The 27006-nt window shown below is 44.8% G+C and overlaps 1 protein-coding gene and 1 long non-coding RNA gene across 19 annotated transcripts in view; one reads left to right on the top strand and one right to left on the bottom strand.

The window, feature by feature from the left end:
- The window catches only part of LOC126036761 (electroneutral sodium bicarbonate exchanger 1-like), a 340015-nt gene that overhangs the window by 246780 nt on the left and 66229 nt on the right, over positions 1-27006 (bottom strand). The window lies entirely within an intron of this gene.
- Positions 20129-24612, top strand: LOC126036774 (uncharacterized). The gene is made up of 3 exons (XR_007505365.1): positions 20129-20389; positions 20688-20732; positions 24374-24612. It is a non-coding gene; the product is annotated as an uncharacterized LOC126036774 (long non-coding RNA).

The following is a 27006-nucleotide window of genomic DNA, read 5'->3' as shown; positions in this document are numbered from 1 at the left end:
ACCCCTCACCACCAAGGTGAAGTGAAGCAGCAGGCACTGCCTTGACTGAGTGACAGATGTCAAGAGTCATCTGATGTGGAAGAGGTGTTAACTGGGGTCAAAATACAGATTTTAATACCCATCTGATTTTAGTTCTAAGACTTGGCGATTGCCAGGTATCATCTTTTCGATTTCCCCAGGTCCACCCGCGAGCGAGGCCACAAGGGAGATTTCTTCCAGAGAGAGGATAGAGTTATTAAGTCTCAAGACCACGATTTGCTTTTCTCCTTCATGAAGAGGTGAGTGGGTCATATAGCATCACTAGTCACCCAAGCAGTTAAGCCTGAACTTTTCACCTGTCCTTTAATGCCGTCAACTCCAAGCTAAATTTTTCCCGTTATTAAGAGGGGACCAAAGATCATGTGAAGTATTATTATCCTTTCTACAAATACACCCCCATCTTAGAGCTTTAGCTACTAGAGAAGGTCTTGGGAGTTTGGGGTCAGAGGAGCTAGCTGCAAGTACAAACTTTCATACAGCTCTGTTTAGGATGTGTGATGTTTCTCTGGTTGTCTAAACCGGTCTAAATTTCCACAGATGGTCCCGACTCTGGGTGGCTCTAACAAGGATCCTGGAACTCCAGTAAGTTCTAAACATCGTTTTATATTTTAAACATGATCCCAAGTTCCTTTTTGCACTTGTCTCTACGGTTTTGGCAGCTGACAGCCCCGAGGGGTGCTTGTACAAGTTTCTCCCGAAGGGCGAGTAAATTAATTCTTTTGTCCGTGAGGTGGATGGTTTGGTAACGTTATAATTCACAACGCTATAATTCCTTCTTTCAAATTTAAAAAAAATAATTGCCTTTTAAATCCATCCAATTTAATCTGCTAAAATGATTCTCGTTGTTCTACCTCTTTTCTCAAGTTTTGGTTAAATTCAATGTCAGTATTCTCCACGGAACTAGATTTTCATCTGACTTTGGAATCGGAAAGGCAGGCTGTTACCGAGGTTAAATTCTGTGTCTTTACAAAACTTTGAATCAGTTACAAAACTAGATTATTTTTTTTAATTCAAATTACAAAACCGGTTAATATCAAGATGAATAGTTCAAACAATAATTGTTCCATTTTGTTTATCTCATGTTTAGAACCCCTCAAAAAAAACACATACACCCTCTAAACACACAAAAAGATTATTGCCCTCGACAATATTCCTAATAGCAACCCCAACATTATAAACTTTACACAACTGTTTTCCCAAATAGATAACGTGAAACTTACTTATAGATTTTCCGTTTTAAAGGGACAGTTTCTTTAGACTTCCAGTTTCTTGTTGGGTGCTTTCTTTATTCTCGAATAATGAAGCCAAGGTTCTTCTCCCAGACCTTTACTGCTACAAGTGTTGTTAAAATGACTCGATACGGTCCTTTCCACTTCTCGGTGATTTTATATATATTCAGTCTCCTGGTCGGAAGGGATGCGCTGCTACGTCCAGTTCTAAGGGTCCAGCTGTGGAGACATACTGACAAAGTTCTTGAAAAGAATTGCTTAAAGAAATCATAACACCTTTTAAAAACATATCTCCAAAGGCACTCAAGATACTCAGAACACAGGACTCTTGATATGGTCTTTCATACAACATTTCCTAAAGACTTGGCTTTTCTTTCTCTTCTGGCTATACTCCGATTCTTAATAGAGCCACGGGTAACGCTTTAACCCATGTGAGGAGTGAGGTTTCCTGACAAATTTTACTCGACAGTTGCTTAAGGATATAGTTCATTCTCTCTCTCTCTCTCTCTCTGCCCACACACTTGCTTGTGGTCTATGTGGGGTGTGATAGTCTCAATCCATAGATAATACTTGGCTCAACTTGTCTCATAATCTTTGCTATAAAATGAGGGCCATTGTCAGATGACATTCTTACAGGCACCCCATATTTTGGTATTATCTCTTTGAGCAAGACTTTGACTACTTCCCTTGCTTTGTTGGTGCGACAAGGGAAAGCCTTGGGCCACCCAGTAAAGATATCAACTAAAACTAGGACATATCCTTATTTTCAAGGCAATTCTATAAAATCAATTTGCTAATATTCTTCTAAAAAATTTCCTTATTTAATAATCCCAAAGATGATCTTATTACTGGTTCGGGGATAATTTTACATATACATTTCACATCCACTTATAATTGTTTAAACAATCTTTGTCATATTTCGCTTTCTGTTTCCCAGTATACTCTGTGATGTTCAATGGGGCATTTTCTCTTATTATTGTGGGTGGGACTATTATTCGACCTGTCGGTGTTACAGCCTATCCTGTTTCATTTTGTTAGCCTGCAATCTAATAATTAATTCTTCATCTTTTTCATTATAATTTGGAGTTTCTTTAGGCAATTTTATACCTTTCTCTGGAACTAGTGCTAGGATGCCTTTTTCTGCAGCCTCTTCAGCAGCTTTATCAGCCAGTCGGTTACCTGCGTTAGGACCGGTCTTACCTAACGGATGTGCTTTACAGTGCATCATCGTGACTGCTGTTGGTTTTTGAATGCTTTCTAACAATTTCAGTATTTGTTCTGCGTGCTGAACGGCGGTTCCTGGTGCAGATAACAGTCCTCTTTCTCCCCGTATCGCTCCATGCGCACGTACCACTCCAAAAGCATACTTTGAGTCTGTCCAAGTGTTGACTCGCTTTCCTTGACTTAGTTCCAGAGCTCGAGTAAGAGCTATCAATTCAGCCTTTTGGGCAGAGATCATCGAAGGCAAAGTTGGCAACGCAAGTACCTCCTCAGTAGTTATTGTCTATCTCGATAAAACGTTTTCCTTCACAGATGGAACCGCTTCCGTCGGCATATAGTTCCCAATCTGTTTCTTCTAGTGGCACATCTCAGAGATCCAGTCAGCTGGAGTAAACTCTTTCGATTGCCTGCAAGCAGTCACATTCCAGTTCTCCTTTAACTCGGTCAGTTGTTGAAAACGCAACAGGGTTAATGGCGGTAGTAGTTTTTAGGTAAACATCATCTTGTTCCAGCAACAACACCACTTGGTATTTCAGCATTCTGCTAGGGGATAACCAGTGCCCCCCTTTCCGTTTTAGCACAACAGTTATCATATGGGAAACGTACAGTAATCCTTTCTCCTCAGGCGAACTTACGAGCTTCCTGGATCAGTAGCACAGTTGCAGCGACGGCTCTCGGACGACCAGAGCATCCCAGACTCACGTTATCCAATCGCTTCGAGAAGTAGGCCACAGCTCGCCCACTTGGCCCTAAATATTGGGCCAGGATACCCAGAGCTCTACCTCTTCTTTCACGAGCAGAAAGTTCAAGTGTCTCTTGTGAGATCTGGCAGACGCTAGGGCTGGCACCCCTATTACAGCCTGTTTCAATTCTTGGAAGGTAGCTTTCTCGGCATCGGTCCAATCCGTCGTTTGAGGTTTTGAGCTGCTCCTATAAAGGTCAGGCCAGCAAGCCACAATTTATAATCTACAGGTGACACCACTCGACCATTCCCGGAAATGCTTGTCATTCATTTTTTTAGTCTTAGGTTCGGGGAGACGACACATTGCCTCTTTTCTCTCAGTTCCCAATTGTCTCTGTCCTTTTAGGATTTTAAAACTCAAATTTAAGTTTCTTCTTTCTGGGTTATTTGGGTTTTTTTCTTTTGACACTCGATATCTACTGATTCCCAAAAAGTTCAAAAAGTTAAGAGTTAACTTTGTGCATTGTTCTTCCGTCTCAGCTACCATTAACAGATCGTCCATATATTTCAGCAAGATTTCTTGATTATTTTCTTTCTTCCAAATCTCTAATTCTCGTGCCAATTGATTTCCAAAAATGGTAAGACTATTCTTAAAGCCTTGAGGGAAGACTGTCCACGTATATCGTGTTTTTCTCCCAGTCTCAGGATTTTCCCATTCCAAAGCAAAAACCTCTTGACTATTGGGATCCAAGGGAATATAGAAAAAGGCATCTTTTCGGTCCAACACTGTGAACCATTCTCATTTCTCCGTTAGGGTTGTTAACAAAGTATAAGGATTTGCTACGACCGGATGAATACCTTGTACTATTTGATTTATTGCTCTGAGGAGGTCTTGAACTAATCTATCATCTTTTTCATCAGCCTTTTAAAAGGCAAGATCGGGGTGTTATATCTGGATTCACATTCTATTAACAATTTGTATCTTAAAAATTTTTGTATTACCATTACTAACTCTTTCCGACTTTCCGGTTTTAGGGGGTATTGTTTCATTCTTACCGGATTCGATCCTGGCTTTAAATCAACTCTCACAGGTTCTGCTTTTTGGATTTACCGGGAACGTCCCAGTCCAGACGATTGGAATGACAGCATTACACTTGGACCGGTATAATCTTCTGCTTTCGGTAAACATCCTGTTAACAACAAAGCCGCTGCTTCGATACGTTTAGTTTCTGGAATTAAAATTTTAAGCTCTCCATTTTTAAATTTAATTTCTGCCTCTAAGTTCTCAAATAGACCTCTCCTTAACAGGAGTTTAGGAGAATTTGGCACATACAAAAACTGCCGAGTGACCCATTGCTTTCCTAATTTCATTGTTAAAGATTTAAAGAAGGGTCTAGTTTCTCGTTCGCTTGTTGCACCAACACCACCAATTTCTTCAAAACTTAACTCTCCCTCTGAGGTATTTAAAACTGAAAAGGTGACTCTAGTGTCAACTCAAATTCAATTTTCTGTTCTCCCAGTTTAGCTGTAACCAGAGGTTCTGCTGGGAGACTCCCCTCCGGTCCCCGTCCGATACGTTCACTTAAAAAGAACAAATCTACATATGGCACTTTATTCCATTTACTCTCTCTCCTACAAAACAACAGTAATTGCAATATAGTATTGTAACTCAAAGTTCTGTTTGTTTACCATTTTTCCTGCAGTTCACCCCAACGTGCCAATAAACATCCCAGCGGTGATGTTTCTGGTAACTTTTCATCAGCAGTTCTATTTCCTGCACTCTTATTCTTAAACAATTTTGCTAATGCCATTATACTTATATACATTCAAATACCAAATACCAAACAAATGCAAACGACAGCTGTCCCAAATAATACACAAAGTCCAACCCAGCAATAGCTTTCGCTTATGACTTACGGGCAGACGCCTAGGCTTCCACTGCAGACGGCTACCCTCCAAGCCCCAACCCTGGGAAGCTTTCGCCGCGCCTCACGGGCAGGCTTTCCAAACAAATTCCAAAGAAGCAGCGCCTTACCTTTTTTCCAGGGAGCGCTGCGAGGAGCTTTGCGTGTCGAGGGTGACGGTTCTCCCCGAGAATACCTCGGTGCCGGCCGGAGCTCGATCGACACGCCATCTCGTCCAGTCTCACTCGCAAGGTCCCATCTGGGTCGCCAAAACCGTTACCGAAATCCAGAATAAAACTCCTTAACGCCAACGTGAAGTTAAGAAGCAGGCACTTTGTTTATCGCAGCGCTGGGGACATGGGGGATCGCTCCTCCAAAGGCGTGTCCCGCTTAGTATCAAAATCCATCAGTTTTTACAGGCTTTTCCCGTCAGGTCATTGTTACCTAAGCTCCTTCCGTAAAAACGCATACTATGCTCGTTCTTAAATTTAACCGTTGTAACGATCGGTCCTGTGATTATATAACCTTATCAATATTCTTATTTAAAAACAATCATTGGTCAGTGACACTTGGCTCTGCTGACTGGCATCGTCGATACTCAAATCGAGATGGGAAGGGTAAGGGGGTTTCCAAGCAGCAAACTGGTGTCCACGACGGTTTCCTTAGTTTCCTGAAACAGAACGTAGGAAAACCAGTAACTTCCTGGTGAGGTTTCTAGGGTTAGCTGTTTCAAACTTTAACAATATTACGGTTCCTAGCGTCACGCATAACACAGCTCCTAAAGTTTCTATGGCTACGTTTCAAACTTAACAATCCTATACGTTACGCTTCACAATTTTACTTCTTAATCAAACCTAACTCTTCTATGTGATTAAATGTTGATTTCTTTACCAGAACATTTGCAACAGCTGGAGCCCAGCAGGAACAGGGGGGGCACGGCCCGACCCCCCCCAGCGCCTCACCTCCTCCTCCTCCCCTGGGCTCCCTCACAGCCCCTCGCCCCGTGCAGAGGGAGCGCAAACGCAGCCCAGAGGGCAAAGGGGCCGGCCGGCCAGCGTCTATTCAGTCAGTCGCGCACCTATCGAGTCCTGCCAGCGAGTCTGCTCCGGGGCTCGGGGCGCCCCCCGGCGCTCCCCCTGCCCCTCGGACACCTCTGATAGCACATTTCCATACGTTCTGTATGGCACGTCTAAATATTTGGGTGGTTTTAATACTTTGTACCAGCTGTGGTTTGCTGCTAGGTGACTGTAAAAGTGAGATTTGGTAAATAATGGTTAGAAATCTTATACTAACGCTACAACTGAAACAACAGACAAAAGTATAGCCGAGCAATTAACTAGCAGAGGTAGGTACTCCTAAGTTTTGCAGTTCTTTGCTCTTATGACTAGATGTTCCCCTGTAAGCTAAATGGGAACAATGCTGAAACTGACCACATGTGATTGAAACTGCGTTAAGCTTCAAGATCAAAGAACAAGGACAAGAATAAAGACTTCGAGGACAGCCAGCAAGAACTTCAAATGGGTCGGTGGTCGCAAAAGCAGCCCTTCGTCTCAAATGGATCCTTCCTTGCACGTGATCGGATGTAGGCAGTGCTATGATAATCGGTTGCCATCGTTTTTATGTATATGTATACTCATCTGATTAATAAGCAATTAGTTATTCTATATAACCTGTTTGTGCTAAAGCTGTGGCACGCACACTAGGTGGAACTATCCCCCGTGCATCCAGCGCTGCAATGAAGAACGCCTGCTTTCTAAAACTCCAAAACGAGTCTTAGGGAGTTTCGTCGACCGGCTTTTCAGTATCAGAGGTACAAGGGAGGAAAGGAAAAAAAAAAAAAAAAGCAAAAAAAAAAAAAAGCAGGGGTGTGGGAAAGAGAGGGGACCAGGGGATGGAGGGGGCAGGGAGGGACCACAACACCGAAGAGGGGAGACGGGGCCCCGAGGGCCCGGGGCTCACCGCAGCTCTTGTTCTTGGCGCTGCCAAGAGACTTTGCCAGTTCAGCCGCTTCTTTCTCCTTCTCTCCTCCCTTCCTCTTCTGTAACTCCAGTCGCTTGGCTGTCCTCCGCATAACGGAACACGCGAGCCCCTCGCAGCTCTTGCGAGATGAGGCCTCCTAGACACGTAGCCTCGCTGGCTCGTTCACTACGTGGCCATACCGTGCTGCTGGTCACGCATCACCCTGGCGGTCTGACCTGCTGTGGACTACGAGGAGGGATCCTCCCACACCCACAGAGGCAGGGTCCCTCTGGCCTGCAGCGGGAGGCAGCTGCCAGCCAGATGGCCTTCCGTTTCTTCTTCTTTACCTTTCCGTGGCCTCTCCAGCTTCAGCAGCTCCCGTCCACAGCCAGTAAGCGCTCCGCCTGTCCCTCTGCGCCGCGAGGAGAGGGAGGCCGGGCAGAGACAGGCCACGCGAGCCTGAGGCTGCTGCAGTCAACGGCATCCCCGGGGATGAACGGACAACCGCACTCACGGCGTGGCCTCTGGCAGAGGGAAAGAGGCAGCAGCGACCGTTATTACCGCAGCTCCACCCTGGCCGGAGCCCCTCCGTCCGCAGGGGCTTCCGCGGACGGACGCCGCTCCTTCCCCGCGCCGCTGCTAACGGCACCCGCCTTAAGGGAGACTCGAGAACACCGGAGGGCCAGCTTGCCGCCCTCACGACAGGGCTCGGGGGCTGCCTGCGGCTGCAGCACAGGCTTCAGGGGAGGGGCTGCAGCTGGGGGCAGCCGCAGGGGCCGAGCGGGGCTGGGGAAAGGCGCCGGGGGAGCTCCGGCGACTCGGGGAGGCGCCCGCTGGCCGCGCCTGGGGGGTGCCCGCCTCCGTCCCCTCTTCCCTCCTGTCGGCTCTCGGGGACCTGCCCGGCGCTGCCCTGGCCCGGCTCGCCTCCGGCGGACCGGGAGCCTGCCGCGGCGGCCGCTTCGCAGCTTCCCGTCCCGCCGGCCCCGGGCGGCCAGCGGGCAGGAGGCACCCGCCGCCGCCCCCGCCGGAGGGGATCGCTCGCCCCACCCGCGGTCCCGGCGCTCGCCCGCTGCCGCCGACACCCGCGCCCTGCGCGCCGCCACGCTGCTCCCGGGGACCGCGCATGTGGAATATGGAGGAGGGAAAGGAGGGAGGCAGGGCAGGAGATAGGAGAGCAGGGTGCGCAGGGCGAAACAACTCGCGTGGGTTAAAAACTCGTGTGGGTGAAGGGGGTGGGCTGGAGCAGGAGATGGGGGTGTGCATGGGGGAGACACGGACCTAGTGGGGAGGGTAGGTGAGGGTACAAAGGTGCACGGGGGGGGTACTAAAACCAGACGTGCTGCTTCACAGAAATACGGTCCCACCTGAATTCAGTAGTAGGCTTTCTTCTGCGCTTAAACATTAATCAGGCATTTAAAAGCTTCAGTAGACTTGCAAACTGAAACCTCTGACAATTTACGTAGTCTTCTAATTTCTGATATCCAGGATATGTGAAAATAAAACTCTTAATTCAACAGTTTTCACCGAGAATGATGTGTGTTAATCTAAATCACACAAAGTGAATAATATCATGTTAGCCATGTAGCCTTTATTAAGAGGTTGAAATTACCTTCTCGGGATCTTTTAAGCTTCTAAGCGCAAAATAATTAGTGTAGCTCACAGATGTGGAAGAGAAATCTTTTGGTATCATAACCAAAGTAGTCTTCTCCTCTATGAATGGCAACACAATCTGTAATACTGCATTGACACCTCAAAACCCATTCTGTCTCTCCCCTTTTGTCATCCAATGTTGTCTTTTAGATATTTCAAGAAATTCCTTCATTGTCTATCCCATAAAATGAGAAGTAGATTATTACGGAAGAGCTCCACAGATAAAAAGTTAATGCATTAGACTAACTGTGATATAAAAATTACTGGAGATCTATTTATGTGTGATGTTCTGATGAATTATCTAGTTGTTTACAATTGCTAGGACTTCTCTCAGCGGTAAATCACTGGCAATGTGCACGAACACAAGAAACTCTTCACGGGGCACATTCATCCTTTATGCAATTAAATGAAGTTTTTAAATCACAAAAAGATTTGGCTGTTACACAGTCTGTGTAAATTACATGATAGTAACCCAAACCACAAGACCATGTCTCTCCTACTTTGCTCTGTTGCAGAAGAATCTCAGCTTGCAAAACACATCAGTTTTCTGTAACACAGATAACCAGGGTTCACACAGTCAGACTTTTCAGTCAGAAGGCCACAGAAAGAATCATAAAGAGACCGAGTATCTTTTCCTTAAACATCCTGTTTACAGACAGCTATGGTACCTCCAAGTGCTATGAAAGTTACTTTCTCTAAAACTATCTTCCATTTAGTTTTCCTTTTTTTTTTTTTTCCCTTTTCTTCCCCTGAAAACAATCTTATAGCTTAATCCTTATAGGATTTTTTTCAAGTTTTGGTTTTTTCTAACGAGTATCAACACATGAACACTCTAAATAGTTTCAGGAAGGTCAATATTTGCTACAGTTGCACTTGATCCAACATCCCACTTTTTTTTCCACCAAGCAAAGGAGTTCAACCAAGTTTCTTTCAAGAGCCATACAGGAGAAAGTACAGATTCTGCTCTGTCTGCTAACAAGCAGGCGAAGGAGCTGCTACCGATTTGAAAACTGTAGAGGCTCTGCTGTGCCCATTTTGAACTGGGGAACAAAAATAGTATTTAGGTCCACTTTTTCTCATTTGCAAAGCAGATCCACTGCCTTGGGAGACTGACCAGAATTACCTGGAACAAACATTATTTTTGCCTAGGATCTGTTTGTTAGTTGAGAAAACAATCACTATGTCCCTGTGATAATATATTACACGATTTCATCAAGACATTTCTGTCTCAAGGGGCCCAGTTGTATTTTATTTTCTAGTAACACAGCATCTATCCAATTCCGGTCTCTGACTTAAGAGATGAGCAACATGCAATTTCTTCAATGTCTACTTATCACGTGAGGAAGTCAACAAACCTCTTTTCACAGTTACAAGCACTTTTCAAAGACCTGACAGTTCCCTCAGGTCATCAACTGACCCTGAAAAAGTTGCAAAAAGGATCAATAAATGTGAGAAAGACCTATGGTATGAGGGAACCCAGACAAACCGGTGCAGCAGCTTTCTTCCCTATTGATTGGAAGAGAATGCTGTTTGGCTGCTGCTTCTACGGATAATCCACAAATTATTTGCTATTCTTCTTAGCCAAAGGGCTAAGGCAGTACCATCAGCAACTTCATAATAAACCCTGAAACAAGCAGCAGATATTACAGCTCCAAGTCTGAGGAAACAGCATCAATGATTAAGACAGCTCTAACATGGAAGGCCTGGTAAGTGGCAGTGGTATAAGGCACTAGCAATTTATCAGGGCTCTCTTTCAAATGCTGGCATTTTCTGTGACTTGGATTTTGCCTATTGTTATGAGATCATTACATCACCTATCACACAAGTGTAGCTTTGTTAACTTTCAAAGAAAAGCTGCTAGACAATATACAACACAAAGTTAGACAAGCGAGGGAAGTACACAGGGATTTCACAGGCAATCTGGAATTGGGCACCCGACTTGAATTCCCGGCTTTGAAAACCTCTCTCCAAATGACTTGCCATCCTTTCACTAAGATCCAGCAGCAGTTCCCTCCTGTGCCTCATGCTCTTCTTTAGTCAGCCAAAGCCCACGGAGCTGCACTGTAAGCTTGAAGACGAGGATGCCAGCTGCGTGTCCTATTTCTGTCACCTAGTTTTTACGTACCGTTTCTTGCTAATCAAAAGGCCCAGTGATTCCTCCTCACACATCACACTGGAGTTAGTACGTCCAAGCATTATTTCTGCCGCGCTACATGTGCACGGATTAGCTGCTGAACCCTCCAGATGATGTACTGCTTTTCAAGAAGGGTGTAGTATAACTGGCGAGGGTCTACAGTAAGTCCAAGAGGGTGCTCAACGATGTACAGGAGTCTGACTTCAAAGCATAAATTGAAAAACAGCCGCTTAACCTAGAAAGGGCAATACTGAAGAGAAAGAACAATGTTTAAACTCTAAAAGGTAGCTATAAGGAAGAACTTTTGTGTGCATCCACTGCACACAGTTACACGGAATCATGGGGCTTAAATTACAACCTGAAAAACTTAGGGTATGTGGCAATCTTTGCAACAGTAGTAATAATTACAGGAAATGTTTAAGAATAAATTAGGCAAGCGTTTGTCAAGAATGGTACAGAAAGTTGATCATTCACCTCTAGAATGAGAGCAACACTAGACTATCTTCAAAGGTTCTTCTTTCCCCACTGCTGTCCCTCTCCGTATTTCTACCCTTAAACACAAGCATCATCCTCAGCTCTGCACTTACAATTATATCTGCATATGCACATGTCTAGAGATGCACATTTATTTCTTCGTTACACAGGTGAAGGAGAGTACTCATAGGTAAGCCAATTTACATAAACAGCTTCTGAAAGTTAAACACCTCAGCTTCTTGCAAAACGTCAGCCCAACAGAACACCGGGAGCGGTATGTAAATCCTTATGCCAAAACTGCGTTCTCTTAAATCTTATGAAAACCATTTCTAACATAAAGCCTGACCTGACTGGTCTATTTTCTGACACTCCCCTTCTCTGTCATCAGGTACTTATTAGATACTAAAACAACTGACGGGGCAAACACCATAACTAGCACAATAGCTGACTTCCGTAGCAGTTGCATGTCATGTCTGAAGAAATGTGAGTTTAGTAGGTGTATAGGTAGATACACATTCAGAAATGCACAAGAACTGAAAGGAGTAATCTGTAACTGGTAGACTAAGAACACTGCAATAGCATGCAATGTAAATCAACATGCACCTATAGGGAAGGGAAGTACAGAAACATTCTTCTGGATTGAAAAAAAAAAAAAAATACGCAGCAATGGTAGGAAAGGGTACTTGGAACGTGCCACTTTCAGTCCACTGAAACAATGTCTGCAACAGCAGTAAGAACACTGGCAAACTACCTTCTCTGTTCCACAGGGCCTTGAAACCCATACGCATTGTCTGTTGCCAGTTGCTGTTAGGAAACAAAGGCGCTGCGATCAGTAGAAGCGTGTAGAACACCAAAAATGAAACTTTTGAGTATGTCACATGCAAGATCCTCATTCTCCGTACAGTCTACAAGGTTACACAATTGTAAAATACTTTGTAAGAATGAGAATCCTGACGTTTGCCTTGGATTAAAAAAGTTTTTAAATTCCGCTTTGTTTTGAGGTTTTTTTCCCCCAAGGGCTTAAAAATAAAAGCATCTTGGTAAAGTGATTTTCACACACTGCACAGACACAAGCAGTGTTTCTCCCACTGCGAGAGGAGTATAAACATACTCTTATCTAATATGTTAGACAAGAGTGACCGAGGTCACAGGAGAATCTGTACTTTCCCACTGATTACAAGGAACGGGCCAGCTGCTTTGTGCCTCCTATGCAGCTGGAGCATGCAGGTGCCTGGTAACTTGTTCCGAGCTATTGCATCTTAATCACATATACACATAGGAATACCAAGCTGACCGCTTAGGTTTATCAGCCAAAACAGTTTACAGCAACACAATAGTTTAGAGCAATTCAGGAAGTTTAACACTGAATTTAGGTATGTGCTTATATGGTTTGATGAACAGAGCTTCTATAAATGAAAGGGAAACAACAGAAGTTATTTATATGTGATTTCAGAACATACAAAAGGTATAGTCTACAAACCAAGTATCAAGTACTAGCAATATTTACCTGTTCAAAGGGCATCATGTAATGTCTCAGACTCAACAAGCATAAACTGACAGACTGTTATGATTTGAAAATTTTAAAAAAGTTCTAACAGTGTGCCCAAAACGGAGGTGTTTCAGTGTTGAGGCTAGACTCCTTGTCTCCAGTAAATACACATCTTAATTCTAACACAGGATAAAAACCGATTTATAAATGTCCTCTTGTAAAAATGAAACCGTTCCAATCACCCTGTCCACTCCTATTTAAGATATTAAATAGGGCAAATCAGAAGTAACTTGAACCAATCCCTCCCACCCAGCTATAAACCAGGACCATATACAGCCCTTGCAGACTACACAAGATCCTGTCTCATTCCAGCCACATCATTAGCATAAGCTGTGCAAACCCATGCAAATCAACAGGTTTTTCAGGCATAAAAGCAGACTCCAACAGCAGTTAAGCCACTTCTTACAACTGACAACGTCATACTTCCATCACTGATTATAGCACAAGAACAAAAGAGAATGGGTCTTTATTGTCCTTCATGAACTTGAGGGGCTGCAAGAAACCAGTGAAGTTACAAGCCTGGATTCTGTAATGTCGCTATCAGCATAATTTCCAGATCAAAGATCCGGCCTCCTGTTAAGATCATCAAACATAATTTTGAGTTTGGAGGACAGGCCATCACAACACTATGTTAGGTAGAGTATAAAACCTTATCATCAGATTCTCAGCTAGTTTAAGTCAATGTGTTCTGTGTGTTCCGCTGAAGTCAATGAAACTAAACACACTATCACAGGAAAGAGGTATTTCAGCATGCCTCAGACCTGGAAAACTATCTTGAAAAATGCCCGTAACTTTTAACACAAATTCTCTGCACTTCCCACGATCTCTCAACAGCGAGCAGTAGTAAGACCCTAACAGTTACTTGCAACCTATTTCTTGCATAGCATTCATTTTTATTTTAATTTTAAAAGGGGCAACTAATACATAAGATTTTTGCAGCTACTCACAAAAATCAATAAGCAAAGACATTTGTTCCAAGATTTAAATTACTTGTACAATTTAAAAAAACTATCAAAGCTCTGTAAAGTAAAATAGATACATTTACCTACTCATGTAGGAAACTACAGACAAACTTCAGGAAATGACCAAAGGTGCAGAGGATAGGCTAATAGGCTAAGGTAGAAAAACAACAACAAAAAAAGAAAACCCAGGAGTTCTACAGAAAAATGAGTGAGCAGCCCACAGCACTGGCAGACAACAGATTTTTTTATACCCACTTCCTCCACCCCTTCTTCCTATTCCCTCCCCCCCCCCCCCTTTTTTTTATAAGGGAAATAATTATTCTATTGTGAAACATATTGTCAGTGATGCAGTTGAAGCCAAAAGTTTACATGAGTTCAGGAGATTATTAACCGAATTATAAGACATGTGCCAACACAACTGCTATAAAAAGCATCTGCATCACGGTGAAATGCAAACAGCTACTCTGAGAACGACACATTATTATTCACTAAATTTGCCTTTGCCTTTTACCCTGTTGTATAGTTACTAATGTTGAAAAGAGTCACTGCTGTGCAAGAAACTAAAACTTACAGCACTTTATGCTCAGAGAGAACTGTGGCCCATCAGCTCGTGGCTGTGAAGCCTTACAACTTAACACGTTGCAGTTGCACACCAACAAGTTCTGAGGTGGACTGCTGACTGTATTCAATAGTCACAGCTTAGGTAGGAGGATATGATAAACCTTACTTATTTGCCTTTAACCGATGCTCCAAATATGTTAAAGTCGTTCTTAAAGCAGGTTACTGGTTTGATTACCCTTCATACAAAATCCTCCTTCAAATGGAGGTTTCTCTTCTCTTCTTTTCAGATTTAAGGCATGAACAGAAACCACACCTGCATCATCACTGAAATCAGTGCCTATTTTTCAATAAACTTTAGCAGCATCAGAATTCGTCCTCAAGTACCGTTCATAAAGCAAATGCTTCATTCTTCAAAACTTTTTTCAGCAAAGGTTAGTAATGCTGTACCACAGACTCTCACGCCCAGTCACACATGTTCTTCCCGAGACTGTTACGCAGCTTAGTATTTTAAAAATCACCATCCTAACTGCGTACCTGATACTACTGGTTCTCCCCTTTTTAAAGTCTGATGTTAAGGAAAAGCTGCAAGTCCTACAAAACCAGGCAGACTTGCTTGTTCTTGCCAAAGAGAAAAAGGTTAAGCATTATTAAAAAATAAGACTATTGCCTACCTTTAAGTATCCATAAAGCTATCAACATGAACCGTATGGTGGCCTGTTAGCATCGCTATTTGAACACGGGCATGCAAAATGTCCTTCAGTTAAATTCCAAACTCTATGAAGTAATTGGTGGGCAATTCCCCAAGGATAAAACGTCTATCCAAAGCCAACAGTAAGCCAGAAATCTCTTTCCGTTTCATAGGGTAAAAAAAAAAATAAATACAGTGAATCCTGAAAAAAGAAATCGATATTAGACAGGGAACACCTATATAGTTATAGGGCAAGTAATAAAACATTTAGTGTTTTGATTTTTTTCTTTTTATTTATGTCATCACAATAGTTAGACAAACATGGAAACATTTGCAACAGCAATACTTGGGTCACTTTAAAATCTTGGTAACACTGAAATACAGGTCAGCAAAAACTAATGATGTGGGGAGGGGACTTTACGTCTTCTTATTTTCATACACATTCACACACACACACACATATATCTATACACACACGCGCACTCCACAACTCCAAAGAGCTATCTTAACTATGTCTGCCAGTAAACGGAAATAGTAGGCAGAAAGGAACCATATCCATACTAAGACAGTTAGCTGTGTCGTAAAAGTGAAGATCACTGCAACCAGTGCCATCTTAAAGAAGAAGAAGAAGAAAAAAAAAAAAACCAACACCAAAAAACCTGAAAGGAACCATCGCTGTGCATGTCATAAGCATGAAGTTATTTTAACCTGGTGACTACTCTGCTCTATACTTTAAGCATCGTGAAGTTTTTATGTGTTTTTAAGGTCTAAGGTTACTATTTTAAATGACCTACTTGTAGTGGCAGCCCAAGTAGCATTCTGGAGAACACCACAGTGCCCACAACTTCTACAGGTCAGTGCAGTCTGATCAAGCACTACATTTCTAGGGGAGGAAAACAAAAAACCACTACCGCTCATTTATTCAATTGAAAAGCTTATTACCTGCACCTTCCAAAGCAACAGGCTACAGGAACACTGAATGCAAAGTAAACCAGACCCATCTGGAATAATCTGACATCTCAGCTCCAAGTTACACATCTTTCATTTCGTATTTGAAGGGATTAACAGCATTTGGATGCACAGAAACTGTCTTTACAGTGATGTCTGCAGACCTCCGAGTCACAAGTTAAAAATGTCTTCCTAAATTATAACAGTATTAGCACTTCCTCTGAAAGGAGTGAAAAAAACACAACCAGGGAAGGAGGAAAGTGACACAACACCAAGGGTTTTTTTCCCAGAGATTACAAAATCCTGAGAGAACAAGATGCTTGTGCTATCAGAATAAAAATCCCCAAAGAAACAAAAGAGTTTACCTTTCCCTTGGAAAAGTTACTTTTGAGTCAAGATCTGCTCTTTTTCTCTCCCAACCATGAAATCTCTCTTCAGCTTAAGACTCTCTTCTACTGCAGTAGAAATTTAGTGCACATGCTGGAACCTGGACAGAATCTTATTTAAAAAAACAAACAATACAATAGTACTACAGTGGCTAGAAATCTTTTACGTATTCTGATGAAAAGACTCAACTTATTTCTAGGAAATAAAGTGTTTGGGGCCAAAGCCAACACATGATGTTCATGTAAGGTTAAATTTTTATTATTTTTTTTCTTTTTTTAAATTGATATATTGAAAAAAGCTGGAGAAGGAAGCAGGGACAGAAATGAAAAACCATTCAGGGAGTCAGTGGTATAGACTGTCAGCACGCAACCTAAATATTGTAATTGCAGATCACATAGTCAGAACAAGCCAGTCAAAAGTAGCACACTCCCTGGGAGAGGGGCAGGAGTCTCTTCCCCCTTGTCTTTCAAGCCAAGACCCAACTAGCAGAAGGCAGCTTTTCTGTCAGATAAAGCAAGGCAAAAGGATCATGTACAGCAACTTCCTTGCAGCCTCTTGCTCCTGAGCACCCTTCTTCACCTCTTTTCTTTCTTTCTCTCTTTCTTCTGGTGATGGGAAGGCAAAGCATGTTCTGTTCCTGTGAGCCCATACTGCTTGTCCCTACAGTCACAGCAGGCACCTGTGATTCCTCTCCGAAGACATTTACGCATAGAAATCAGTTGAGTGGTGTGTTACGGAAGCATAAGCTGCAGTGGACGTGATTTTGAATCAGTTATTGTTTTGCCCATCATGACAAAATAAAACCAGCAATTTCTTACTTTATAGAAATCCTCCTAAAGTAGTAGTTGCCCCCAATCACTGTCAAGTTTTTGTATCACAGGAGAACAAATGCAGCCAAAAGAACATCTTCTCTAAAATGACCACTCCGAACTGCACAAGCAGGCAGGCACAGGCAGCTCCCGATTTAATTAAGCGTATGTACACAGCACCACTTAGTGGTGCAAGCGGAGTCACCGCTGATAGGAATGAGAAGCTTGAACACCAACCTTCCCTCCCCGGCCCCCTGGACACTGCAGCCTGATCTTGACAAATTGACCGCCTGGATAAAGAAAGCTATCTGGCAACTAAAAAGATCCATTGTACTTTTCTGCTCAGTACACCTAAAGATACAGATTCACCCTCTAAATCTCGGCCAATTTCTTGAATACCACCAACACTCAGAACGGGTTTCAAATGGCAACGTGGCAGGACAAAGTAATAAATACTTATCCTTAAGTCTGCTAACTTTCTAAACCTTTGCCTAGACCTTAAGGAAATGTAAAAACAAACAAACTACTGCAAAGTTCAACACGCAATCCACGCAAAGTTAAGGCTATCAAGTAGGAACCTGATTACGAGTATAAATCATGCAATAGCTACTCTATGACATGGATGTCCTGAACAGATCATCCTCTACAGTGTAAGTCCAAGGTACAAACCCATCAGCACCTCCTTCCCTCTCTGTATCGCTGTGGTTACCTGCTCTGTGCCCAGAGCCAAAAAGAATCCCGATGTTGGAGTTACTGTTCCTTTTATGCCCAGCCCCATACTTCTTTCCCGACGGAGAGGTGACGCACCTGATTTGAGGTGGAGTGCAGACAACCTTCTCATCTAGTGCTGGGCAGTTTATTTGTCCCACAAACAAACCCCAGGAAAGAGAATGCACAGTTGGACGGGTGCACTTGAGATTTTGACCACGCGGTAGCACCGTTAACTGCTGAAAGAGCAGGACTCTCTGCCGCTCCGTGTCCATGTCACGACTGCCCTCACGTCCCCAGTCTGCACCCAGCTCCTCCAGGGTGTGCAGAGGGGCTTCCAGCCCTGGCTCAGCAGGCATCCACATAAGATCCCCCAGCCAAGAGGGGGGTGTATGCTCACCTGCCACATCGATACCGTGGGTACATTAAAAGCCACCCCCCAACCCTTTCCCCAGGAGTGATTGGGGGAGGCTCTTCAGTCATCTGGCTGTAAACCCCCTCCCCCTCAGGGAGGCCAACATCCAGGCATGCCTTGCTCTAACTCCCCAAATCCACTGCCCTCCGAGGAATAAAAGGCGTCTGGGCCACTCCCCCGGCTCTAATCTGCAGATATGCCTGGCTTCCCAGAGGTAGGCTGAGAAAGCCAGCATTAAGGCACTCCTTCCCACGCCCAGATCCACAAAATCCTCAGAGAAAAGAAGAAAAATAGCCACTTCACTGCAGCATGAAGTAAATAAACTTGGGGGACACAGGAGGCCAGTTCTCCTGGGGTCAATGGAAAGGAGGGCTAGATGCAACGTATCTTGAGGATTTTCCATGTGCACAGCTGAAACAGCCATGCCTCAAGCAGGGATGCGTCCCATTTATGGCAGTTCCTCGCCACTTCTCATCCCCAAAAGACAAACTCGGGCCTCTGCCTTCTCCGTGTGTAGCTCCCCACTCCCTTCAGCATGGAGCTGCGAGGCTCTGGCTTTGTGGAGAACCACAGGTGGGAAACCGAGGCTACTAATGGTGACCACAGAGAACAGACCAGCTCGGAGGGGGCGAGGAGGGCTGATGCACAATTTCTACGTTTGAATTTGTTGGGAACTTGGTGGGAGTCACAAGCTTGCAAGCCACAACCCACAAGCTTGCAAGGCACAACCCCAGCTATCCAGGACATGGGCTTCCCAAGATCACAAACCTCCGGGGACGGGGACGGCGCCTGCGCCGGCGAGCGAACGCCGGGCTGCCCCAACGCGAAGCACGGCGCATGCGCCCGGGAGGCGCGTCCGCACGGCTGGTCGGGGAGCGGGCGCAGCGGGAAGCCCGCGGAAAACCACGCGAAACCGGCAACGCTCCCGAGTCTGACCTGGTCGGACTCCGGGGGCCGCGAGGACTACGCCGCGCCCGAGAGCCACGCTGCTGCCCGGCCGCCGAGTCCGCGAAAACTACAGCTCCCGGCATGCCCCGGGAGGCAGCCTGCCCTGCTGCCTGACGCCGAGGGGACGCCGCTTCCGTTCCCCCCCACCTCCCCACGCCGGCGCAGCGGCAGTTCCCGCCGAGCCCCCAGCGCCGCTCCGGGTAGCTCCGGCACGGCGCGGCCCCGCTGCCGCTCCGTGCGTGCAACACGGACCCCGCCGTCCTCCTCGGGGCTTTCCCCGGGACCCGCCGGCCGACTACGCAGCCCCGCCACGGGGCCCGGTGAGCCCCCACCCCCGCGCGCCCGTTCTCTCAGCCGCCCTGTCAGCGCCCCCCCCCCCACCCCACCCCCGCGCGCCCGTTCTCTCAGCCGCCCTGTCAGCGCCCCGCCCCACCCCACCCCCGCGCGCCCGTTCTCTCAGCCGCCCTGTCAGCGCCCCGCCCCCCACCCCCGCGCGCACATTCTCTCAGCCGCCCTGTGAGCCCCCAGGGCTCCCCCTCGGCCTCGGCACCCCCACCTCCCCCGGGGCACCCCCACCTCCCCCGGGCCACCCCCACCTCCCCCGGGCCACCCCCGCCTCCGACGTTCGCGCTCCGAGGGGCGCCCGGCCCCGCTCACCTTCTCCCTCGGGGCAGCCGCAGCCCGGTCACTGCTCAGCTCCGCTCCTGCCTGGGCTCCCGGCGGCCCCTCCCCCGGCAGCCCCTCCCCTTGCCAGGGAGGGGGCGTCGCCATCAGCCTCTCACTGCCCGCACCTGCGGCTCCTCCAGCCCCGGCCCGCAGCTGTGGTACCGAAACCCGCAACCAAACCCCTCACCACCAAGGTGAAGTGAAGCAGCAGGCACTGCCTTGACTGAGTGACAGATGTCAAGAGTCATCTGATGTGGAAGAGGTGTTAACTGGGGTCAAAATACAGATTTTAATACCCATCTGATTTTAGTTCTAAGACTTGGCGATTGCCAGGTATCATCTTTTCGATTTCCCCAGGTCCACCCGCGAGCGAGGCCACAAGGGAGATTTCTTCCAGAGAGAGGATAGAGTTATTAAGTCTCAAGACCACGATTTGCTTTTCTCCTTCATGAAGAGGTGAGTGGGTCATATAGCATCACTAGTCACCCAAGCAGTTAAGCCTGAACTTTTCACCTGTCCTTTAATGCCGTCAACTCCAAGCTAAATTTTTCCCGTTATTAAGAGGGGACCAAAGATCATGTGAAGTATTATTATCCTTTCTACAAATACACCCCCATCTTAGAGCTTTAGCTACTAGAGAAGGTCTTGGGAGTTTGGGGTCAGAGGAGCTAGCTGCAAGTACAAACTTTCATACAGCTCTGTTTAGGATGTGTGATGTTTCTCTGGTTGTCTAAACCGGTCTAAATTTCCACAGATGGTCCCGACTCTGGGTGGCTCTAACAAGGATCCTGGAACTCCAGTAAGTTCTAAACATCGTTTTATATTTTAAACATGATCCCAAGTTCCTTTTTGCACTTGTCTCTACGGTTTTGGCAGCTGACAGCCCCGAGGGGTGCTTGTACAAGTTTCTCCCGAAGGGCGAGTAAATTAATTCTTTTGTCCGTGAGGTGGATGGTTTGGTAACGTTATAATTCACAACGCTATAATTCCTTCTTTCAAATTTAAAAAAAATAATTGCCTTTTAAATCCATCCAATTTAATCTGCTAAAATGATTCTCGTTGTTCTACCTCTTTTCTCAAGTTTTGGTTAAATTCAATGTCAGTATTCTCCACGGAACTAGATTTTCATCTGACTTTGGAATCGGAAAGGCAGGCTGTTACCGAGGTTAAATTCTGTGTCTTTACAAAACTTTGAATCAGTTACAAAACTAGATTATTTTTTTTAATTCAAATTACAAAACCGGTTAATATCAAGATGAATAGTTCAAACAATAATTGTTCCATTTTGTTTATCTCATGTTTAGAACCCCTCAAAAAAAACACATACACCCTCTAAACACACAAAAAGATTATTGCCCTCGACAATATTCCTAATAGCAACCCCAACATTATAAACTTTACACAACTGTTTTCCCAAATAGATAACGTGAAACTTACTTATAGATTTTCCGTTTTAAAGGGACAGTTTCTTTAGACTTCCAGTTTCTTGTTGGGTGCTTTCTTTATTCTCGAATAATGAAGCCAAGGTTCTTCTCCCAGACCTTTACTGCTACAAGTGTTGTTAAAATGACTCGATACGGTCCTTTCCACTTCTCGGTGATTTTATATATATTCAGTCTCCTGGTCGGAAGGGATGCGCTGCTACGTCCAGTTCTAAGGGTCCAGCTGTGGAGACATACTGACAAAGTTCTTGAAAAGAATTGCTTAAAGAAATCATAACACCTTTTAAAAACATATCTCCAAAGGCACTCAAGATACTCAGAACACAGGACTCTTGATATGGTCTTTCATACAACATTTCCTAAAGACTTGGCTTTTCTTTCTCTTCTGGCTATACTCCGATTCTTAATAGAGCCACGGGTAACGCTTTAACCCATGTGAGGAGTGAGGTTTCCTGACAAATTTTACTCGACAGTTGCTTAAGGATATAGTTCATTCTCTCTCTCTCTCTCTCTCTGCCCACACACTTGCTTGTGGTCTATGTGGGGTGTGATAGTCTCAATCCATAGATAATACTTGGCTCAACTTGTCTCATAATCTTTGCTATAAAATGAGGGCCATTGTCAGATGACATTCTTACAGGCACCCCATATTTTGGTATTATCTCTTTGAGCAAGACTTTGACTACTTCCCTTGCTTTGTTGGTGCGACAAGGGAAAGCCTTGGGCCACCCAGTAAAGATATCAACTAAAACTAGGACATATCCTTATTTTCAAGGCAATTCTATAAAATCAATTTGCTAATATTCTTCTAAAAAATTTCCTTATTTAATAATCCCAAAGATGATCTTATTACTGGTTCGGGGATAATTTTACATATACATTTCACATCCACTTATAATTGTTTAAACAATCTTTGTCATATTTCGCTTTCTGTTTCCCAGTATACTCTGTGATGTTCAATGGGGCATTTTCTCTTATTATTGTGGGTGGGACTATTATTCGACCTGTCGGTGTTACAGCCTATCCTGTTTCATTTTGTTAGCCTGCAATCTAATAATTAATTCTTCATCTTTTTCATTATAATTTGGAGTTTCTTTAGGCAATTTTATACCTTTCTCTGGAACTAGTGCTAGGATGCCTTTTTCTGCAGCCTCTTCAGCAGCTTTATCAGCCAGTCGGTTACCTGCGTTAGGACCGGTCTTACCTAACGGATGTGCTTTACAGTGCATCATCGTGACTGCTGTTGGTTTTTGAATGCTTTCTAACAATTTCAGTATTTGTTCTGCGTGCTGAACGGCGGTTCCTGGTGCAGATAACAGTCCTCTTTCTCCCCGTATCGCTCCATGCGCACGTACCACTCCAAAAGCATACTTTGAGTCTGTCCAAGTGTTGACTCGCTTTCCTTGACTTAGTTCCAGAGCTCGAGTAAGAGCTATCAATTCAGCCTTTTGGGCAGAGATCATCGAAGGCAAAGTTGGCAACGCAAGTACCTCCTCAGTAGTTATTGTCTATCTCGATAAAACGTTTTCCTTCACAGATGGAACCGCTTCCGTCGGCATATAGTTCCCAATCTGTTTCTTCTAGTGGCACATCTCAGAGATCCAGTCAGCTGGAGTAAACTCTTTCGATTGCCTGCAAGCAGTCACATTCCAGTTCTCCTTTAACTCGGTCAGTTGTTGAAAACGCAACAGGGTTAATGGCGGTAGTAGTTTTTAGGTAAACATCATCTTGTTCCAGCAACAACACCACTTGGTATTTCAGCATTCTGCTAGGGGATAACCAGTGCCCCCCTTTCCGTTTTAGCACAACAGTTATCATATGGGAAACGTACAGTAATCCTTTCTCCTCAGGCGAACTTACGAGCTTCCTGGATCAGTAGCACAGTTGCAGCGACGGCTCTCGGACGACCAGAGCATCCCAGACTCACGTTATCCAATCGCTTCGAGAAGTAGGCCACAGCTCGCCCACTTGGCCCTAAATATTGGGCCAGGATACCCAGAGCTCTACCTCTTCTTTCACGAGCAGAAAGTTCAAGTGTCTCTTGTGAGATCTGGCAGACGCTAGGGCTGGCACCCCTATTACAGCCTGTTTCAATTCTTGGAAGGTAGCTTTCTCGGCATCGGTCCAATCCGTCGTTTGAGGTTTTGAGCTGCTCCTATAAAGGTCAGGCCAGCAAGCCACAATTTATAATCTACAGGTGACACCACTCGACCATTCCCGGAAATGCTTGTCATTCATTTTTTTAGTCTTAGGTTCGGGGAGACGACACATTGCCTCTTTTCTCTCAGTTCCCAATTGTCTCTGTCCTTTTAGGATTTTAAAACTCAAATTTAAGTTTCTTCTTTCTGGGTTATTTGGGTTTTTTTCTTTTGACACTCGATATCTACTGATTCCCAAAAAGTTCAAAAAGTTAAGAGTTAACTTTGTGCATTGTTCTTCCGTCTCAGCTACCATTAACAGATCGTCCATATATTTCAGCAAGATTTCTTGATTATTTTCTTTCTTCCAAATCTCTAATTCTCGTGCCAATTGATTTCCAAAAATGGTAAGACTATTCTTAAAGCCTTGAGGGAAGACTGTCCACGTATATCGTGTTTTTCTCCCAGTCTCAGGATTTTCCCATTCCAAAGCAAAAACCTCTTGACTATTGGGATCCAAGGGAATATAGAAAAAGGCATCTTTTCGGTCCAACACTGTGAACCATTCTCATTTCTCCGTTAGGGTTGTTAACAAAGTATAAGGATTTGCTACGACCGGATGAATACCTTGTACTATTTGATTTATTGCTCTGAGGAGGTCTTGAACTAATCTATCATCTTTTTCATCAGCCTTTTAAAAGGCAAGATCGGGGTGTTATATCTGGATTCACATTCTATTAACAATTTGTATCTTAAAAATTTTTGTATTACCATTACTAACTCTTTCCGACTTTCCGGTTTTAGGGGGTATTGTTTCATTCTTACCGGATTCGATCCTGGCTTTAAATCAACTCTCACAGGTTCTGCTTTTTGGATTTACCGGGAACGTCCCAGTCCAGACGATTGGAATGACAGCATTACACTTGGACCGGTATAATCTTCTGCTTTCGGTAAACATCCTGTTAACAACAAAGCCGCTGCTTCGATACGTTTAGTTTCTGGAATTAAAATTTTAAGCTCTCCATTTTTAAATTTAATTTCTGCCTCTAAGTTCTCAAATAGACCTCTCCTTAACAGGAGTTTAGGAGAATTTGGCACATACAAAAACTGCCGAGTGACCCATTGCTTTCCTAATTTCATTGTTAAAGATTTAAAGAAGGGTCTAGTTTCTCGTTCGCTTGTTGCACCAACACCACCAATTTCTTCAAAACTTAACTCTCCCTCTGAGGTATTTAAAACTGAAAAGGTGACTCTAGTGTCAACTCAAATTCAATTTTCTGTTCTCCCAGTTTAGCTGTAACCAGAGGTTCTGCTGGGAGACTCCCCTCCGGTCCCCGTCCGATACGTTCACTTAAAAAGAACAAATCTACATATGGCACTTTATTCCATTTACTCTCTCTCCTACAAAACAACAGTAATTGCAATATAGTATTGTAACTCAAAGTTCTGTTTGTTTACCATTTTTCCTGCAGTTCACCCCAACGTGCCAATAAACATCCCAGCGGTGATGTTTCTGGTAACTTTTCATCAGCAGTTCTATTTCCTGCACTCTTATTCTTAAACAATTTTGCTAATGCCATTATACTTATATACATTCAAATACCAAATACCAAACAAATGCAAACGACAGCTGTCCCAAATAATACACAAAGTCCAACCCAGCAATAGCTTTCGCTTATGACTTACGGGCAGACGCCTAGGCTTCCACTGCAGACGGCTACCCTCCAAGCCCCAACCCTGGGAAGCTTTCGCCGCGCCTCACGGGCAGGCTTTCCAAACAAATTCCAAAGAAGCAGCGCCTTACCTTTTTTCCAGGGAGCGCTGCGAGGAGCTTTGCGTGTCGAGGGTGACGGTTCTCCCCGAGAATACCTCGGTGCCGGCCGGAGCTCGATCGACACGCCATCTCGTCCAGTCTCACTCGCAAGGTCCCATCTGGGTCGCCAAAACCGTTACCGAAATCCAGAATAAAACTCCTTAACGCCAACGTGAAGTTAAGAAGCAGGCACTTTGTTTATCGCAGCGCTGGGGACATGGGGGATCGCTCCTCCAAAGGCGTGTCCCGCTTAGTATCAAAATCCATCAGTTTTTACAGGCTTTTCCCGTCAGGTCATTGTTACCTAAGCTCCTTCCGTAAAAACGCATACTATGCTCGTTCTTAAATTTAACCGTTGTAACGATCGGTCCTGTGATTATATAACCTTATCAATATTCTTATTTTAAAACAATCATTGGTCAGTGACACTTGGCTCTGCTGACTGGCATCGTCGATACTCAAATCGAGATGGGAAGGGTAAGGGGGTTTCCAAGCAGCAAACTGGTGTCCACGACGGTTTCCTTAGTTTCCTGAAACAGAACGTAGGAAAACCAGTAACTTCCTGGTGAGGTTTCTAGGGTTAGCTGTTTCAGACTTTAACAATATTACGGTTCCTAGCGTCACGCATAACACAGCTCCTAAAGTTTCTATGGCTACGTTTCAAACTTAACAATCCTATACGTTACGCTTCACAATTTTACTTCTTAATCAAACCTAACTCTTCTATGTGATTAAATGTTGATTTCTTTACCAGAACATTTGCAACAGCTGGAGCCCAGCAGGAACAGGGGGGGCACGGCCCGACCCCCCCCAGCGCCTCACCTCCTCCTCCTCCCCTGGGCTCCCTCACAGCCCCTCGCCCCGTGCAGAGGGAGCGCAAACGCAGCCCAGAGGGCAAAGGGGCCGGCCGGCCAGCGTCTATTCAGTCAGTCGCGCACCTATCGAGTCCTGCCAGCGAGTCTGCTCCGGGGCTCGGGGCGCCCCCCGGCGCTCCCCCTGCCCCTCGGACACCTCTGATAGCACATTTCCATACGTTCTGTATGGCACGTCTAAATATTTGGGTGGTTTTAATACTTTGTACCAGCTGTGGTTTGCTGCTAGGTGACTGTAAAAGTGAGATTTGGTAAATAATGGTTAGAAATCTTATACTAACGCTACAACTGAAACAACAGACAAAAGTATAGCCGAGCAATACTGAGGGAAGTGTTGGGGGTGAGGATGTGGAAGGCAAGTAGGAGGGTCAAGAAATGAGTGTAGTCTCAAATGAACAGAGAGCAGGGAGAAAAAGGCTTCAGTTGAGAACAAGAAGTGCTTGCCACCACACTCCCGCTTCATTGGCTTTCCTTCTGTATTTGTTATGAAAATGGTATCATAAGAAGGAAAATACTCATTAGGAATATTTTGACTTATGAAGTGGAAGTTGACATGCCTATAAAGAAGACAAGGCAAATTAGGTCAGGGCCTAGTTACACTTGAAAGTAAACAGCCGTTCTGACTGGGGAGAGTAGTTCATAGGACTACAGTCCTAATACCACCCCCCACCCCCGCCAGCTTTTTGGAAAACGCCTAGAAAAAAAAGTTTGAAAAATGAGCTCATAGAGAAGGGGGGTGGGGGAGCCCACTAGGTGACTAAAAGCTACGTCTGTAGTTGGACAAAGCTACTCTGCGAGAGAGAAATCC

This window comes from Accipiter gentilis, unplaced genomic scaffold, assembly GCF_929443795.1.
Source record: "Accipiter gentilis unplaced genomic scaffold, bAccGen1.1, whole genome shotgun sequence".
NCBI classification, from domain to species: domain Eukaryota; kingdom Metazoa; phylum Chordata; class Aves; order Accipitriformes; family Accipitridae; genus Astur; species Astur gentilis.
The sequence above is the reverse complement of the archived record's forward strand: the minus strand, read 5'-3'. Positions and strand labels throughout refer to the sequence as shown.